We start from the raw sequence: 17656 nt of genomic DNA, 5'->3' as shown, positions 1-17656 counted from the left end.
ATTAAAAACTTCTGTGTCTTTGGACAGATAATTTCATCTTTCTGAGTCTCCCTTTTTGTCAGTAAATGAGGGTAATAATACTTGCCCTAATTCCCTTAGAAACTGTCAATTGGTATATAAATGCTCATTAATATAAGTGATGACCAGTGTAGCCATGTAAAAAACATGGCTACTTTCCATCCAGGACTTGAAGGGCAGGGGTCACATTCTCTATGCCTCAATTACCAAAGTTAGCCCAGCTCCCTCCTGAGCCTCTTCCCTGGGTGCTTTCTCAGCAATCTACTGCTTGAAGCAAGCCCTGTAAAAATGCAGTCAAAGGAATAGTAAAGATCAGAAAGCTGTTTACCAAGTTGGCCTGCCACCTGATTTCACCTCTTGTGGTGTCCCTGCATCTATTTCAGCCCAAGGACATTGCTATTGATTATTGAAGGTATGAGTCATACAACTCTGATCAGAGATGAGGCTGTTATGGATTAGGGCTCTGCTGGCCATTTTTGTAAGATAAGAGTCCAGTAATCATCCAGTCATCCGTCTCTGGGGTGCTTGGCCCTGAGTGGAGGCAAGGCAGCTGTTATGAAATCCACAAGCTAATGCACCCTGGGTACTTGCTCCTTCCCATTTGGAAGACACAGGGAAAATAGGTTCAACCCTTGCTCACTTGTCAGCCACCTTCTTTAGGAAGGCAACATTGAAAATGACATCTTGCTCTAATCTAGATAGTAACCTTTTTCCTCTTTCTCCCCTTTCTCCCCTGAGTCACATGCATAAATGAATTCATTCAGGTCTTTTTCTTAACTCCCAAAGAAAAGGGGGGCCTATCTCAAAATCACCACCTAAGTTTTCACAGAATTCTCTACTTAAGAGCAGCCCAGCCCCAGTGCTTAGGTGGTTCACACAGTGACTAAGTGAGGAGAGTGGGGCAAACACCTGTCAGAGGCTGGCAACTCCAGTCTCTGAAGGAGCCACTTTGAGAAACAACAGAATTTCACTCAAACATGGGAAGAAAAGCAGGTTGCCTTAATAAGCTCATAAAAGATAGCACCCTTTGAGAAAGTAACAAAAGTCCTTCTGTTGTTCTTTAAAGAGAATCCAGGGAAACGTCTTTTTTTTTCTTTGAAAGGCTATGGATTGTATAGAATTCTCTTTTTTTCCAACAACACCGTTAGTGAATGGGCTTTCCTTTATTGAAGACTGGAATGCTTCATTCTCCATACTTAAAATAAAAATAAGCTTTCTGAAGTTTATGTTCCAATTTGTATGATTAATTCTTAAAATTTTTATAGAGTGCATTGTGTGTTACAACACAGTGTGCTTGCTGAATTTTTTTTAATCAAATGTTCACTTTTCTTTTGGCTTGAGGGCTTTGGAGGCCTGTGGACGAGTCTACAGTAAGTCTGTTTGTCATCTCATTCCCCATCTGCCTCCCTCTCAGAGGAAAATACTTTTTCTCTTTCTCTCTACCTCTCCCTGCCCCCTCAGTGCTTTTCAAACTAAGCAGAGTCAAGAGCAAGGTCATCTCTCCACACTGAAGTGGGGCTATGTGGAGGAAGGGCCATTAGCCACAGGAGGAAGAAGAGTTAGCTTCCAGTTAGTTTTGAGATTCCCTCACTTCCTAGCTGGGTGGCTTCTCAGTCTCTTCAATCTAAAAAGCAAGCAGGGAATGATGACTCCCCTGTCCATCTCACTGCCCACCTCCAAGGACAGAGTCTTTAAACTGTACACATTATTTGCATATGCACATGGAAATCCTACTCTGTTTGCTCTCCCAACTTTCCCACCTCCCTGATCCCCCCTTCCCCCCCACTGTCTGGCAGGCAAACACATGCAAACCCACTCCATCACACACTGGGACAGACTTCTTTCATTAACCAAGTGCAACACAACCAGGCTCCCCCCATTCCCAGCCCCTTAGTCCCCAAGGCAATAAAAATACTTTTGCCTCATGCATTTTATTTTGGCGCACTTTCTCCAAATGCTGTTCAAATTCAAACCAGTTGGCTTCCTTTGAAAGCCCTCTCACCATGTCTCTAACAATGGGCTCAGTTCCCCCTTCAGACCAGCGAGCTCCTGGTTCTTATAATATGCTGGATTCTACCTTGTCTAATCTTCCAGCATTTTTCTTCTTGTACTCAAGCTAACTTGCTTTAATAGGGCAACTTTATTTTTCTATGGGCAGTGACTACTATTAAAAGTACTTCAACTCCATTACAGTATTTCCATTATAGGAAATAAAGCTGTCCCTTATTAGGAAATCAAGGTCCACAGAGGTTAAATGACCAGCAACCTATGTTAGAGCCCACCTGTGGCAGAAGTGGAACAGAATATGGTCTTTGTTTTCAAAATCTAGTGTTCTTTGCAGTACACCCAACTATCAACCATCCTTCTACAAGCCTAAAATGAGAATTGCTTCATTTAAAAGAAATTGCTTCAGACAGAAGTTGGCATTTCTAGCTATTTAAAAAATTGGCACCTCTTTTTGATTACAGTGTGGTCTGTGTTTACAGCGTTCTACCAGACCAGCATAATTCAAGCAGGTCATGGAAATTAATTCTTCCTTCTTGACATCCTTTAATATTTCCAAATCTCATTCAAATAATAATAAAGACAAATTTACTATTTATTATAAATATATAATAGCAAATTTACTGTTACTAATAAAATATTTCTTATTAATGGATCATCTACTATATGCCAGGCACAATCCTTAAGCACATATGTCTTAGAATCTTTGCAACAATTCTCAAAGGCTATATTGTTAGTCATATTTTGCAGACTGAGAAAGATTAAAATCCAGAGAGGTGAAACAATTTGTCTCAGGTCACAAGTTTCAGACTGTCTCTGACAATCATTCATGCTATTCATTCCTTCTGGCCCTATTGGCTTACCTGAATACATCCTTACTTAACAGACTACATTCCATATTATGATTAACATAGTAATATCAATACATAATTCCTTTCAGCTGCTGTTGTTTCTGCAATTTGTACAAATTCATTTATGTCAAAATAATTTCAAGTAGTTTTCCAAAGAAACAAAAATTTACCAGCCTACCACACATTTCTTCCAAACTGGCTGATTCCCATAAAACAAGCTGCAATGGAATATTACTCAGCAATAAAAGAGAATAAAATCATGGCATTTGCAGGTAAATGGATGGAGTTGGAGACGATAATGCTAAGTGAAGTTAGACAATCCCAAAAAATCAAATGCTGAATGTTTTCTTTGATATAAGGAGGCTGATTCATAATGGGATAGGAAGCAGGAGCATTGGAGGAATAGAGGAACTCTAGAGAGGGCAGACGGGTTGGAGGGGAAGGGAGGGGACAGGGGGTTGGAAATGATGGTGGAATGTGATGATCATTATCATCCAAAGTACATGTATGAAAACATGAATTGGTGTGAATATACTTTGTATACAACCAGAAATATGAAAAATTGTGCTCTATATGTATAATAAGAATTATAAGGCATTCCACTGTCTTATATAAATTTTAAAAAATAAAGAAAAAAATAAAACACATATTCTGTAAAAAAAATTCAGGTGTCTTTGTTACTTGTCAAGCATATTATTGCTTATTATAAACTTTACAAATCAGAGGCTTAAAGGTAGCAATCTGTGTGGTGCAGCCCAGCTTGCATACTTGCTTCTGTCAGCATGCTATTTACTCTTTGGATTCAGGCTACTCTCAAGTGCAATCAGAAATGAAAAATAATAATAGCTCTGGCCCCAGTGATGGTGTTTTGCAGTTATAATTCATCTATTATATGAGGGATTCCTAGGCTGTTCTTATGTAATAATATGGGCACCACCAGCAACTTCCTTTTTGAGCTCCATGGGGTTTTATGGGTCCTTCATCATTTCTGGAAGAGATAAACCAAGAAGTGTCACATACTCTAAATGCTACTAGCTAAGGATGGATGTTCAATGATTATTTGTTCTTCAATAGTATGATTTATTTGTCCCTAGAAATAATTTATTTAAAATGTCAACAAACTATCGATTAAATCCGTTCTAGAGTCAAAAATGTAGATAACATACTTCCCTTAGACTCGATGCTGAACAGATTGTGTTTCCTAGCAAAACACCTTCTGTAGTTGATAATTTCATAGGCAAACATCTGTAAGGGTAATTCACTGTTTATGAGTAATGCTGAATTTGCTAGCTAGGATTTAAGAACTTGATTTGATAAACTGTATCTTCTTACGGCTTCTTCCTGCCATATGGATCAGGTTGGTAAACACCTACATGGGCACCTCTTTTTGATTACATTATGATCTGTGTTTACAGCATTCTAAATGATGGCAATTCTGCTTATTAAGTTGTGTTTTAGTTTACAGTTTTATCATGGAAAGAACTTACCAAATAATTATAGGACAGACATGTACAGTACTTCCTTTTTTCTTTTAGTTTTAACAGAGAAAGAAATGAAAAAAAAAAAAGCCCATCTTACAAGTGAGAAAAAAATGGATCAGGAAACAAAATTGGTCGGACAATTATGTCTGAAAGGAAATTTGATTATATTACCATAACTATGCAGCATAATCAAGCACCTTTCAGTAGAATTTCTTTTATAAATTTAACCAATAATTAGGCAATTGATTTTATATCCTGTCAAATTAATGTATAAATAATGTTCAAATTGGTATCATGAAAACGATTTTCTATATAACTGCCTTAAATACTAATCCTTCTGGAATATTTATAAAACCATGTATCGTATCCTGATATGGACTTTTAAAATTATAGTTTCTTGAAATAGTAATAATGGGCTCCATCCAAGAAAGACAACAATTGCTAAATATAATTTAGACTATAATTAATGTTAACATCGATGGAGTCAAATAAATGAACTAACTAATGACTGTACCCTCCGCTAATCTGATGACTACCTCTTATCTAATGACACTGGGAAATATGTAAATTTGTCAGCAGGTGAAAATGCCCTTGACTGGGTAAATTATGTGGAGTATTACCTTTTCTGAAGCTAATTCAAAGCACTAATGGACTTAATACGTAGCATGCATATGTGAGGTGAGCTATTCATGGAACCAAATTAGCCCATAAGAGATATCTCCCATTACTTGCCTCCCAGTAATCATTTCCTCTTTTTTTCAAGCACAAACCAACCCAGAAGAAAAATGCTAAATTTAATTATAAGAACTATTATGTGAACAATGTAAGTAAGCTATCCAATGTGCTTCCAAATGCACTTAGAGCCTGTCAAGCAGTTTAAATATTTTCATGTGGAATCTTGGGGATTGCAGCTAGGATATGAGGTGAATTTTAAATGATTTTACAGACGTCATTGGGAAAGTGAGTAATGTGAGTAACGAGGTGACTAGCCCAGTGAATCATGGGAACCTGTCAAACATGGGGAGATGTCAGGGAAGAGATGATGTCAAATACCAGTAACTTAGCAACTCAGCATTCAGCTGTCCAGCATGTGAGCAAGTGTAGCCCCTTTAAAATAGCTGAGTAGATATATGAGTCCCTATATATCTTAGATGTGTTATAAAAATAAGTCTGTTTTCTGTCAACCTGTTTCTTTTTGTGAATATGGTGATTTATTATTTTCTATTGAGTTGAATGAAAGCAGGTGAGAATTTAAGCCATGTGTAGAATTTGCACCTGCTTTCTGTATCTTGGGGGTACAGAGAGGGTAATGAAACATTGTATAGGTTTTCCAAAAAGCATTCTAGGCTTATCTGAAAGAAGTAATAACTTCCAACTGTTGTTTGAGAACAAACCTTTTTATCCAACGAGCTGGGTTCAGAGAAAAAGAGGTAACACAAGTAGGTGAACCATTTTCCATTTGCATCTTTGTATATGTACAACCAGTATCTCTGAAAATACAAAAGAAAAAAAAGAAAGAAAGCAGAATGGGCTCAGTAGGCATCTTACAGTTTTGAAATAAAACAATGAAAGAACAACTGCTTTTTTTGCATATCACTAAGAACATTAAGGAGAATGAGAAAAATAAATTTAAACTCCATAATTGATCTAACCAGAAAATATCCACAAACCTAAGCAATACTTTTTCTGTGAAGGTCAAACAGGGGAAGAAGCCAAGAAGTTGTCCCTGTGGTCATGGACCTGCACCATAGAAACATGGTTTTCAGGATAGAAAGCAAAAGAAAAGTTGGAACAATAGGAATGGGTATGAAAGTTGGAGATGGGCGCTTCTGTGTACCAAGTTTGAGACATATCCTAAAAAGTGGAAAAGGCAGAATGGAATTAGAAATTGTATAAATAATCCAGATATAAGGAAATCACTATGTGGGTGAAGTAACTTGCAAGAGTGAGATGCTGCTTTGCAGGTAGCCTGCAGGGGAAATGATGGTTGATAAGAGAAGTAAAAGCCAAAGGCACTCACTTGATCACACTCTTGTGAAGAGATTTCCTGCTGCTCTGGAATTTAGCCACAGTCCTAATTGAATCTGGAAGAACTATAGTAGCTAAAACAAAATAGTAATAATGAAAAAGGAATCACCTCAAGATCTATGCCAAACACACACACACACACACACACACACACACACACAGACAGACACACACACACACACACCATGTGAAAAAAGTACCAGGAAAAAAAAATGTTGCTATATAAACAAAAGCTAGGGCCAACATAGTAACATGAATTTGTTAAAATACAAAACAATTTTATCTAAAAAACAAGACCAAAATTAATGATAAAAACCCTTAAAGATGATTTTTAAAAAGAAGATAAATCAAAAGGTACAAATTAATTATGAACAGGAAATCATTTTAATTAATAAATTCAATATGTGTATTCCTAAATAAAAAAATAAGATAGATATTTTTGTTTACCTAATCTCATTGAAAAACAAGGGTAAAAGCACAGATATGTGAAATAAAACATAATAAAGAAAAGCAACTGCAGATATAGAGAAAATTGAGAATCATAAATAGCAATTTGATCAAATCTGTACATACAAGTATATAGATGAAATTAACAATATTTGTAGTTAAATATAATTGACTGAAACTGACTCCAGAAGAGATAGAGAATCTAAACAGAATTATCACCATCTATGAAATAAAGAAACCTTGCCTCTTAACAGAAGAATAATTCACACATGGGATTTCTTGGAGAAATTTAATGAATTATTAAAGAATAGTACACCTATTCTAGAATAAGAGGAAAAAAAATTGGCAAGTATTTTTTTTTTAGAAAAGACAACCTAGTTTATCACTGATACCAAAATCTGACAAAAATAGCAAACAAATAAAAAATTAGAGAAAATATCACTAATAAATATTTATGCAAATTTTTTAATGAAATTCTGACATACAGAATCAGGCAGCAGTTGAAAAGATATGCATCATGAATAACTAGGATTTATTCTAGGAATGTAAATTTTGTCCAACATTAAGAAAACCATTATCATAATGCCTTTAATTAATAAACTACGAAAGAGATAGTACATGGCTATCTTCATAGACTCTAAAGACACTTGGAGAAATTCAACAATCATTCTTCTTTAATTATTTGTTCTAATTAGTTATACATGAAAGTAGAATGTATTTTGACAAATCATACATAAATGAAGTATAACTTCTCATTCTTTCTGGTTTTCCCAGCACCATTTGTCAAAGAGGCTATCTTCACAAATCTGTTTTTTGAGTGCCTTTGTCTAATATGAAATAACTGTTTTTTTGTGGTTTGTCTCTGTGTCTTCTATTTTGTGCTATTGGTATATGTATCTGTTTTGGTGCCAATGCTATTCTGTTTTTGTTACTATAACTCTAGTATAATTTAAGGTCTGGTATTGTGATACTTCCTGCTTCACTTTTCTTGCTAAAGATTGTTTTTGATATTCAGGGTCTCTTATTTTTCCAAATAGATTAAATTTTGTCTTTTCATGTTATCCCATAATTCTTGTAAATTCTGTTTATGGTTTCTTAACATTTTCTCTCTGTGGTCAACTCTATTTCAAGATTTTATGTTTTGTCTTAATTGCCTGAGGTTCTGTCTTCTAAGTGCTCCAGTCTGTTGGTGATGCTTTCCATTGAATTTTTAATTTGGTCTATTGATTCTTTCATTTCAAGGATTCCAGTTGTTGTTGTTGTTGTTGTTGTTTTCAGAATCTCTATCTCTTTATTAAAGTGATATTTCACTTCCTGTTATTCTCTCTGATTTGATTCCTTATACCATCTTTTTACTTTGTAGATCAGTTTATGTACATTCTAAACTCCTCTGATATTTCTTCCACTATTGTGTGAATGGTTCTGTTATTACAGTATCTTGGTTTGTTTAGGGCAATTTGTTCCCTTGCTTTTTCATGTTGTTTGTGTGTCTACCCATCTTACAGTATGGATCTGAGGCAGTAGAGTTTCTACCTTGTGGACTTATAGTGTTCCTGAAGGTTTGCAGTACCTCACGGTTTAGGGGAAGACAATAATAACAGCAATCAAAGCAAACAGTATACAGCATTAAACCAAATATCTCCTACTATGATGTCTACAATATTTATGATCACACTAAACAGAAATAGTATGATCAGTTATTGCATACTGTAAAAACAGCAAATTTGCAAAAGGGTTTACAATTTCAAATGGTGGACAGGGAGAGAAAAGCAGTGATATAGGATTACATGATTATGAGGGAGGAGGATAGAAGATAGGGGTAAAAAATTAAAGGAAGAGTGAAAGAGACAACAATAAAGATTTGCTGTTAGCAGAAGAAAAGAGAGAAAGAGAATCAAGGGAAACAGGTAAGAGAAAAAAATATATAAAGTAATATCTTTAAAAAAATAAAAGAATACACAACAAAACTAAAATATACTAATCAAATATCCTAGTTCCCAAAAAGTAATCCATGAAAAATAACTGGCTTCAAAAATTCCAGAAATGAGGAAAGAAAACAAATATGAATATGTATAAATGTCCATGTACCATTAAGTTCACAATTAAACAGAGAAAGAGAATAACAAAAATCTTGATGAAAAGTTAAAAAATTGGGGCTGGGGTTGTGGCTCAGCGGAAGAGCACTCGCCTAGCACATGCAAGGTCCTGGATTCGATCCTCAGCACACATAAAAATAAATAAAGTAAAGGTATAAAAAAAAGAAAAGTTAAAAAATTCTTTCTATTGGTGTTCAAAAAATTCTCAGTTTCTCTTTTCATTGGTTTTGGGTGAGATCTTCTGGAGTGTGATGCTCCACCCTCTGGATTGCTGGAGTGAGAGAGATAATCCTATATGTACAATTCCTTGAGGCAGGGTTTCCATTAGGTGGGCTCCAGGCTCTTTGCTGAATACCAATTGGTCTGGAGATTTTAAAGCATTGTATGCAGTGCCCAGTAATTGGCAGCCCACGCTGGAAGACTATACCCCAAGGATCTCCCCTGGGTTCCACTTGTGTGGTGTGGGACTCAATTCTGAGTCCCCTGCATAACCTGCTGATCCTCTGTTTCCTGGTCTTGCCTTCAAACTCCAGACAATCTTTCCTGCCTCTCCCCCTCCCTTCCCAGTTCCTGGCCAGATGCATCTCTCCCAGGGGATCCTGCAAATAGCCAGATTGGAGGGGGAATTAGAGAGCCTGGTGGATTTCTATAACCAGTTTTTCCCCTTTGTAAACCTCTCTCCACGTTTGATTTTTCTCTTAGCCACCGAAGCACACTCGTGTCATGCAATTTGTGTTTACTAGGCCTGTATTTCAGGCCAAACTCAGGTTTGCCAGGAATCAGCCCCTCGGATTCTGGCCCCCAAGGTGCACCTGTAAAATGGTTCCTTCCTTAGTCCTCTGCAGACTGCCTGGAGAACAATGGCTTCTTTCCCTTTACACAGGTTTGGTAGGCAATGTCCTTAATCTCTAAATGCTCCATACCCAGACACACCTTGGGACTCCCAAAACTGTGGGTTCATTTAATTCCCTAATCCCTCCACTATGCTCAAGGAGGGACCACTCTGGCTGGTGTTTCTGGCCTGGCCACCACAGCAGCTGTATCACTGGGGATTTCTTCCCTATTTTATTATATTCAACCTCCTGTGATCATGGTCTTTTTTGAATGTCCAGTTTTAAATTTCAATAAAGTCCCCCTGCCTTTTTTTTTGTTCACCCCCTGTGGAGAAGCTGCCTGTCTGCTGTCTTGCTTTTACCTCAAGGAGCAGCCAGGAATATGACCTCTATTCCGCCATCTTGAAAACCCCCTCAACACCCATTTGTGATAAAGTAAAATAGATGGAATCATTCTAAATATGATGAAATATATCTATCTCAACCAAAAAGCTAGTACCAAATTTCATAGGAAAGTTTGAATGCATTCTCATTATAGTCAAGAAATAGACAACACATTATTTATACAACTGTTTTTCTCTATTTTTAATATTGTTCTGAAATTTAGCCAAGACAATTAAACCACAGAAAGGAATAAACTATGTTAAAATGGGGAAGAATGGGGAAATGGTTATTTTTAGGTTATACACATATACACAAACACATACTCTCTCTCTCTCTCTCTCTCTCTCTCTCTCTCTCTCTCTCTCACACACACACACACACACACACACAAACACACAGTTTTCCTGCAAACCTCAAGAGAATTGACCAAAAGAGATTATGAGCAATATAACAATTCAGCAAAACTGCTGTATGCAAAATACATATGTACAAATAGAGTTTTAAATAAAGCAACAAATTCTAACATAAAATGGACAAAAAACTCCATTTATATCTTATTAATTGATTTAGCAAGAAATATTTCATGACTATATGAACAAACTAAGGCACTATGAGAAACACCAAAGATTATTTAAATAAGTGAAAAGGCATACCAATTGTGGGTAGGAAGATAATATCTTAAACATTTCTATTTTCCCTAATTTAATCTTGGATCCTTATCTCACACCATGCAACATTATTTCCAGATGTATTAAACATCAAAAATAAAAATATAAAATATTAGAATTAAATATGGGATGAATTTATTGTTTTCAGAACAAGTCTCAGAATGAGCCTACAGGGGTAGGAGGCATTCAGGGGAAAGTTCAGAAATTTGAGGAGATTGGAGAAATCTTGAAAGCATTGTTGAAAAAGAGAGGGAGGGATATCCAAGGAAACATAGGAAGTTTTGCTACTCTGTAGGTTGAGTAATTTTCTTCAGCAGTGCTTAGCTCATTACCCAGAGACCACTGACTAATGGGTCAGTGACATCCTAGAAATCTCTAAGAGGTTATATGAATTGCCCCAAATCACACAATCATACGGTTACTAGTGGTTGACACAGGATTGGAACTCAGATTGGCTGAAATCAAAAGTACACACTAACAATAATACTAAACACTAACTTAGCAGTTTTTTGTGCATGGCACTGTTCTAAGTATTTCACATACTCATGCAATCACCATACCAATGTCAGGAAGCAGGAACTATTTTCATCCCGCATTTCAGACAATGAAATTGAAGTACTTTGCACTCAAGTGAGTTTGCAAATTCAATAGCAAACCAGTGGCAGAACTGAGATCTCAATCAAGGCTGTCTGGCTCCAATGTCCACGCTATTACCATTGTGCATTCTGCCCTTCACTATGAGGATGTGAGAAGGAAGGAGTAGGTTTTAAGTGAATACCATAAGGTTCAGTCTCTGATCCAGTTATAACAATGAAACTGGGAAAGATTGTTAATAATTCCATGTGTCGGAAAACAGCTCCACCAGATGGACCAAATCTCATAAAACAGGTTTAATAGGATTGTTAATTATACGATAAAGCACTGGAGTCCACTGATGTTTAACATAGATAAGAAAAAAGTTAAGCAGTATCATATACACTGCCCCCAAAGTATGCTAATAGAACACAAATATCTAAAGCAGGGGGTAGCAAACTTTTTCCTATAAAGCTCCTAGGAGTAAATGTGTTTGGCTTTTTAGGGCATGTAGCTCTGTCTCAACTATTCATCTTTATTGCTGTATCATGAAAACATCCATAGACAATGTATGGGGGGAAAAAAGTAATTGTGACTGTGTCCTTTAGAACAGGCAGTGGGCTGTATTTGTCCTGTGGGAGATAGTTTGGTGACCATTAACCTAGAACATCTAAAAAAAAAAGTGGATAGATCTCCTCTGATATGTTCTGTTCAGACCACACTTGACATGCAATATTGATTACCAGCCTGTTAATTTAAAAAAATACATTCAGTAATTCAGGACCAGAGACTGAGCCTTATGGTATTCACATTCAGTAAGTTTTTTTCCCTTTTTTAAACTTATAGCCCTGTGAGTTTTAATATATGTACTGATTCATATAATCATCACCCATGATAAAATACAAAACAATTCCAACATCCCAAAGAATTCTGTCATATTATCCCTTAGTAGTCAGACCCTCCTCCCTACCCCTAATCCCTAGAAAACTACTGGCCTATTCTGTGCCACTATAGTTCTGCCTTTTCTAGAATGTAAATATAAATGAGATCACATAGTATAGAACTTTTCCAAAATGGTTTATTTTACTCAGCATAATGAATTTGAAATTAACTTAAAGTTATTGTATACAACAATAATTTGTTCTGTTCTATTCCCGAGCAATAGTCCCTTGCATGGATTACCACATCTGAAGGCCTTTCCTGTTTTTCCTGGATTTTGTTGATTATTAACAATGTTTGTATTAACAATCCTGCATAGATTTTTGTGGTAACATATGTTCTTATTTTTTATATGTACGTAGGAAAGGGATTGATAGGTCATATGGTAAGTATATGCTTAACTTTCTTTTAAAAAGTACTGAATTGTTTCCCAGAGTGGCAATACAATTTTGCATTCACACCAGCAATATATGCAAGACCCAATCGCTCAGTATCCTTGCAAACACTTGGTCTTATTTTTTTTTAATTTAAGCTTTTCTAGTAGGTGCATAGTGGGTTTATGATTTTGATTTTTAAAACATTTCTTAAATGACTAATGGATTTGAGAATTTTTCATGATCTTATTTTCCATTTGTTTCTTTATTGATGAAATATGTGTTCAAATCATTTCCTCCTCTTTGAAATCAGAATGTCATTTTTTATTGAATCTTGAATTTTTCTTATATTATGGATATATGTCTTTTTTCAGATATGTTATTTGCAGATATTTTCTTCTAGGATATTTGCTTCTCTTTTCAATCTCTTTATGATATCCTTGAACAACATAATTTCTTAAATTTGATTAAGTCCTATGTACATTTTGCTTTCCTTTTATTGGTTATGGTTTTGGTATAAAGCCTAAGAACTTGATTTATAATTCAAGATCATAAAATTTCTCTCTCATGTTTTTTGTAAGAATTTTATTTAGGTCCTTGAACCATTTTGGATTGATTTTAGTATGTGGTGTAAGGTGTAAGTTGAGACTTAGTTTATTCATTCTTTTTCAACTTCATTTCTTGGAAAAAACTGATCTTTTATCTTTCCTCATTGAATTGCTTTAGCAGTTTTGTAAAAATTTGATTGACTGTATTTATGTGGGTATATTTCTGTACTTTCTACTATTTTCCATTGGTCTATGTTTCTGAACTTTCACCACTACTATAAACTCTCAACATTTATAGCTTTATAGCAGGTTTTAAAATAGACTATTGTGAATGCACCAACTTTGTTTTTATAAGTGGTTTGGCTATTATAGTTCATTTTCCTTTCAATCTGACTTTTAGAATCATGCTGTTTATATTTACAACAAATCCTGCTTGAATGTTGGTCGCTATTGCATTACATCTACACATCAATTTGGGCAGAATTATCACCTTTAACTTATTGAATCTTTCAATTCATAGATGCAGTCACTTCAACATTTATTTAGTATGGTCACTCTACTTTTAGAGAGACCAGGATAATCTATAATTCCCCTTTGAGTAATCCATGCTATGAGGAAAATCCAAAGTCCTAGAAAAAACTATGTGAACAAAATTATCTGTTACAGCATTATTTCTAATAGCAATAAATGCTACTATGTATACAAAATAGGAGAATAGTTAACCAAACTTAGATATATACACTCAAAATAGCAATTAGCCATTGAAGGGATGGCTTTGAGATTTGATATACCTACATGGGAAAAAAAAAAACTTTTGATAGAATGTTAAGTGAAATAACCAGAATAAAACTTTTTTTTTTGCAGTGCTGAGGATTAAACCCAGGGCCTTGCACATGCTAGGCAAGTGTTCTACCACTGAGCTCCATCCTCATCCCAGAATATAACATTTTATGTACTTTTTATAGTTATGTAAAAATATGAAAAAGAAACTAAAGAAAATGCTCTGAAATGATAGTTCTGTTGTGTTAGAGAGACAGGATTATGGGTGAGTTGATTTTTCTCTTTTATATTTTCTCAAGTTCTACAATTTACATTACCAGAGGCTGGAATTGGGGTTGGAGACCTGAAATAGTGGAATCAAACCTCTGAGGAGAAGTTACTGAGGGATAGTATTAGAACAATAAAAGGAAAAATGTTCTAGGGAGACATCATGGTTCTTGAAGTAAAGCTTTGTTCTTCTCACTTGCAGACCTCTTTTGGGTAGACTCTTTTCTGTTTTGTCTACAAAATCATAATAGCAATGCCTATTTTTCAGGATTATTGGAAGGATAAAGGAGATGATGCATGTGAAGCCCCTAGAATAGTACTTAAAACACCCAATATGAGATCCTTCTTTCCTTCCCAGTACCTAGAGGAGAAATTCCCTAATCTCCATCTTGGCAGTCAAGGTCCTTCCTTTATGTCATCACTCATGCCTACTTCAGGTCTTGCCATTGCTCCCAACTGTGTGCCCTTTTCTCCATCCTCCATTCATGGCTTTTCTCCCTTTCTCAGAAGTGCCATCTCCCCTTCTTTCTATATGTGTTGCCCCCCCCAACCACTCCTGGTCATTTTTGTGTGTGTGTGTGGGGACTGCCTATTCATACCATGTGAGAGGCAGAACAGAGATCACTCATACTAATGAATTAATGTTTCTATCTTTTTTCTCTCAGTTCCCCCAGCTATTTTCATGCCCTTACACTTGCTATCCTTTTGTGTAGAGGGATGCTGTCTCTCATGGTCAAATGTGATGTCCATCAGACATTTGTCTGTGTTGAACTTATTACTGTACCTCGCCACACATTCATGAACAAAAAGGTGACAGGTATAAGTATAGAAAAAGTGCATGGGGTAGATGTCACATGTTTCTTGGATGACTTATATTTTTCGAAGAATGGATAGAGAAAATGAACTCAGTGTTATTTTACTAAAGTTAGAATTTTATTTGCCATAAAAATAGTTTAATTTAATAAGTAGATAATAGTGTTAAGTGAGTAGAATAGTTATGCAAATATTAGGCATTACAATGATTCCATTTCTTATTTCTCCAAATGATCTAGTTTTGTCATAAGTTTTTTAATTTCCATTTTTCTTTTTTTGGTTTAAGAAAGGCAGACTTCCACAAGCAAATACTCTTTGAATATGTCTAGAGTCTTGGAATCTTAACTACTCCAAATTCTCCTACCAGTAGGCTTTGAGAGTTTGTTTAGAGACTCTTGCAGGAACATGCATCTATTTATATATCCTTCCTGTAAGAATGGTCCTTCTCTTTGGGGGAAGGTTGTTCTCTGACCAAATGCCTGTGTGCACCTTTAGGAGGGACACACATTCAGCAATGATAGAGGAAGTGGGCACTCACTTATCTAAGAGCCGTATCACCTGAATCAACTCTGGTCATCAATGAGGTAACAGATGTTGCAGCCAGATTGCCCTCATGTCCTCCATTGATAATTATTATTTAATGCCATTGCTGTAGTCTGATTTTAGTATTGCTCCTCAAAGCACAATAATGCCATAATTATCACTTTAAACAAGGCACTGAGTAAAGGCAGGTCCCTAAGAGCCACTACAATGGGAGAGACAATTTCTCAAATAATGTGTTGGTAGTATTCACTGTGCTTATTATCATTGTGATTGTAAGGAAGGAGCTTCCATAAGATTTATTTTTTCATCCAAAATCACATAGATTGTGTGATCGTGTCCATGGCAATAATTTGAGAAAATGGCAAGAGTAAGGGCAGTCGTTTGAAACTTATTAAAAAGTAGCACTTAAAACCACTGAAATGTGATTGACAACCCAGAACCATGGGGAAACTTGGCCCTATTGCACATTCTGTAGCATTCCCTTTTAGAAGGTTGTTCCTTATGGAGCACAGAGGTTCAAGGCAGAGCTCAAAGTCAGACACCTGGGCAGAGGTTCTTGAGCTGCATGACTTTAACTCCAAAGCTTAGTTATCTGATCTGCGAAATTGAAAGAAGAATACTTCCCTGGATTCTTGAGTGGATTTAAAATTATAACAGGGGCTGGGGATGTGGCTCAAGCGGTAGCGCGCTCGCCTGGCATGCGTGCGGCCCGGGTTCGATCCTCAGCACCACATACAAACAAAGATGTTGTGTCCGCCGATAACTAAAAAATAAATATTAAAATTCTCTCTCTCTCTCTCTCTTTTAAAAAAAATAAATAAAATTATAACACAAAAGACACATTCAATGAATTCTGGCCCCTAAATACATGAAAGTTCTTATTGATGACTTATTCTGATTTTCTTACATTGTTCAACAACTCCAAATATTTATAGTATGACTTTGAATTCAATATTTCAACTTTTCATGGACTTTCAATTTGGTTTACCTGAGGAGTTTAAATTGCCCCTGTGATTTTCTTAATTATTACACATGTAAGCCCCTTTTATGTATTTAATACAGCATGCCTTTTTTGCTTTTCATTTTTGACCACTCTATGGTTCATAAGGCATTTTGCAGCTTTTCAAGTTGTCACATTTGTTTAATTAGCTCAGAGACCCTACCATGTTGATTTTTGTCAACTATATAACAGTCTCTGTGGGTAGCTTGCAAATTCCTGACAAGGACTTTTTTGTAAATGATTTTGCAATTGCTTTGCTTCTTTAAAGTGAAGAACAGACTGGATGAGAAAGGGCTAGTTGTGGGAGCAGAGGGCAATGTGCTGTCCCACTGGGGAGAGAGATGGGGCTGCAACCCAGTATTAAACCACTGGTTGACAATTGATTTTTTGACAAGAGTTATCAGGTACTTACAAAGAGCAGTTTGAACCCCAGACCTGAGATACCCAGGCTCATATATGGGGGAGAGGCCTCCATGCACTATTTATTTACCACAAGCCCAGTGTTACATTTGCCCACTAGAACTTTTCCAGCAAAGAGCTCCACATTGTTCCTTTTGAATCATCTATTTGCTGTTTTGTTAAATTTATAGCTGGGAGTAAAATATCGATCTGGTTACTCCAAGAGATAGTATAGGCTAGAAAGAGTGGTTTAAATAGGATTTAGAGACATCCATGAACAATGAATTCTCACAGGATTATTAAGGAAGCTTCAGTGAGGGTGGGAGGATTCAGTTTGAATGTTCAGCTCTTCTTCATGGTGGGCAAATACTTTGCTCTACAGATGTGGGTGTCCTCAAAGATGTCAATGGGAAGCTATTAATAAAAGGCACTTTGATAATAAGTTATGTGCACAATTGTTGCCTTTTTGTTTAAAGAAATGACTAAGTAATGAAATGCAATAATCAGATTGTATTTATGTTTGACAAATATCAGTATCTTCACAATTACAATTTCCAAAATCTACATATCTATAAATATTCCTATATTACACTGTTTGGCAAGTGACAGT

The 17656-nt window shown here is 35.9% G+C and overlaps 1 protein-coding gene across 4 annotated transcripts in view; it reads left to right on the top strand.

Annotated features, from left to right (window-relative positions):
• Positions 1-17656, top strand: part of Aff2 (ALF transcription elongation factor 2) — a 465019-nt gene that overhangs the window by 297610 nt on the left and 149753 nt on the right. The window lies entirely within an intron of this gene.

The sequence above is a fragment of the Marmota marmota genome, unplaced genomic scaffold, assembly GCF_001458135.2.
Source record: "Marmota marmota marmota unplaced genomic scaffold, marMar, whole genome shotgun sequence".
NCBI classification, from domain to species: domain Eukaryota; kingdom Metazoa; phylum Chordata; class Mammalia; order Rodentia; family Sciuridae; genus Marmota; species Marmota marmota.
This window is presented reverse-complemented; position numbering and strand designations above follow the sequence as displayed.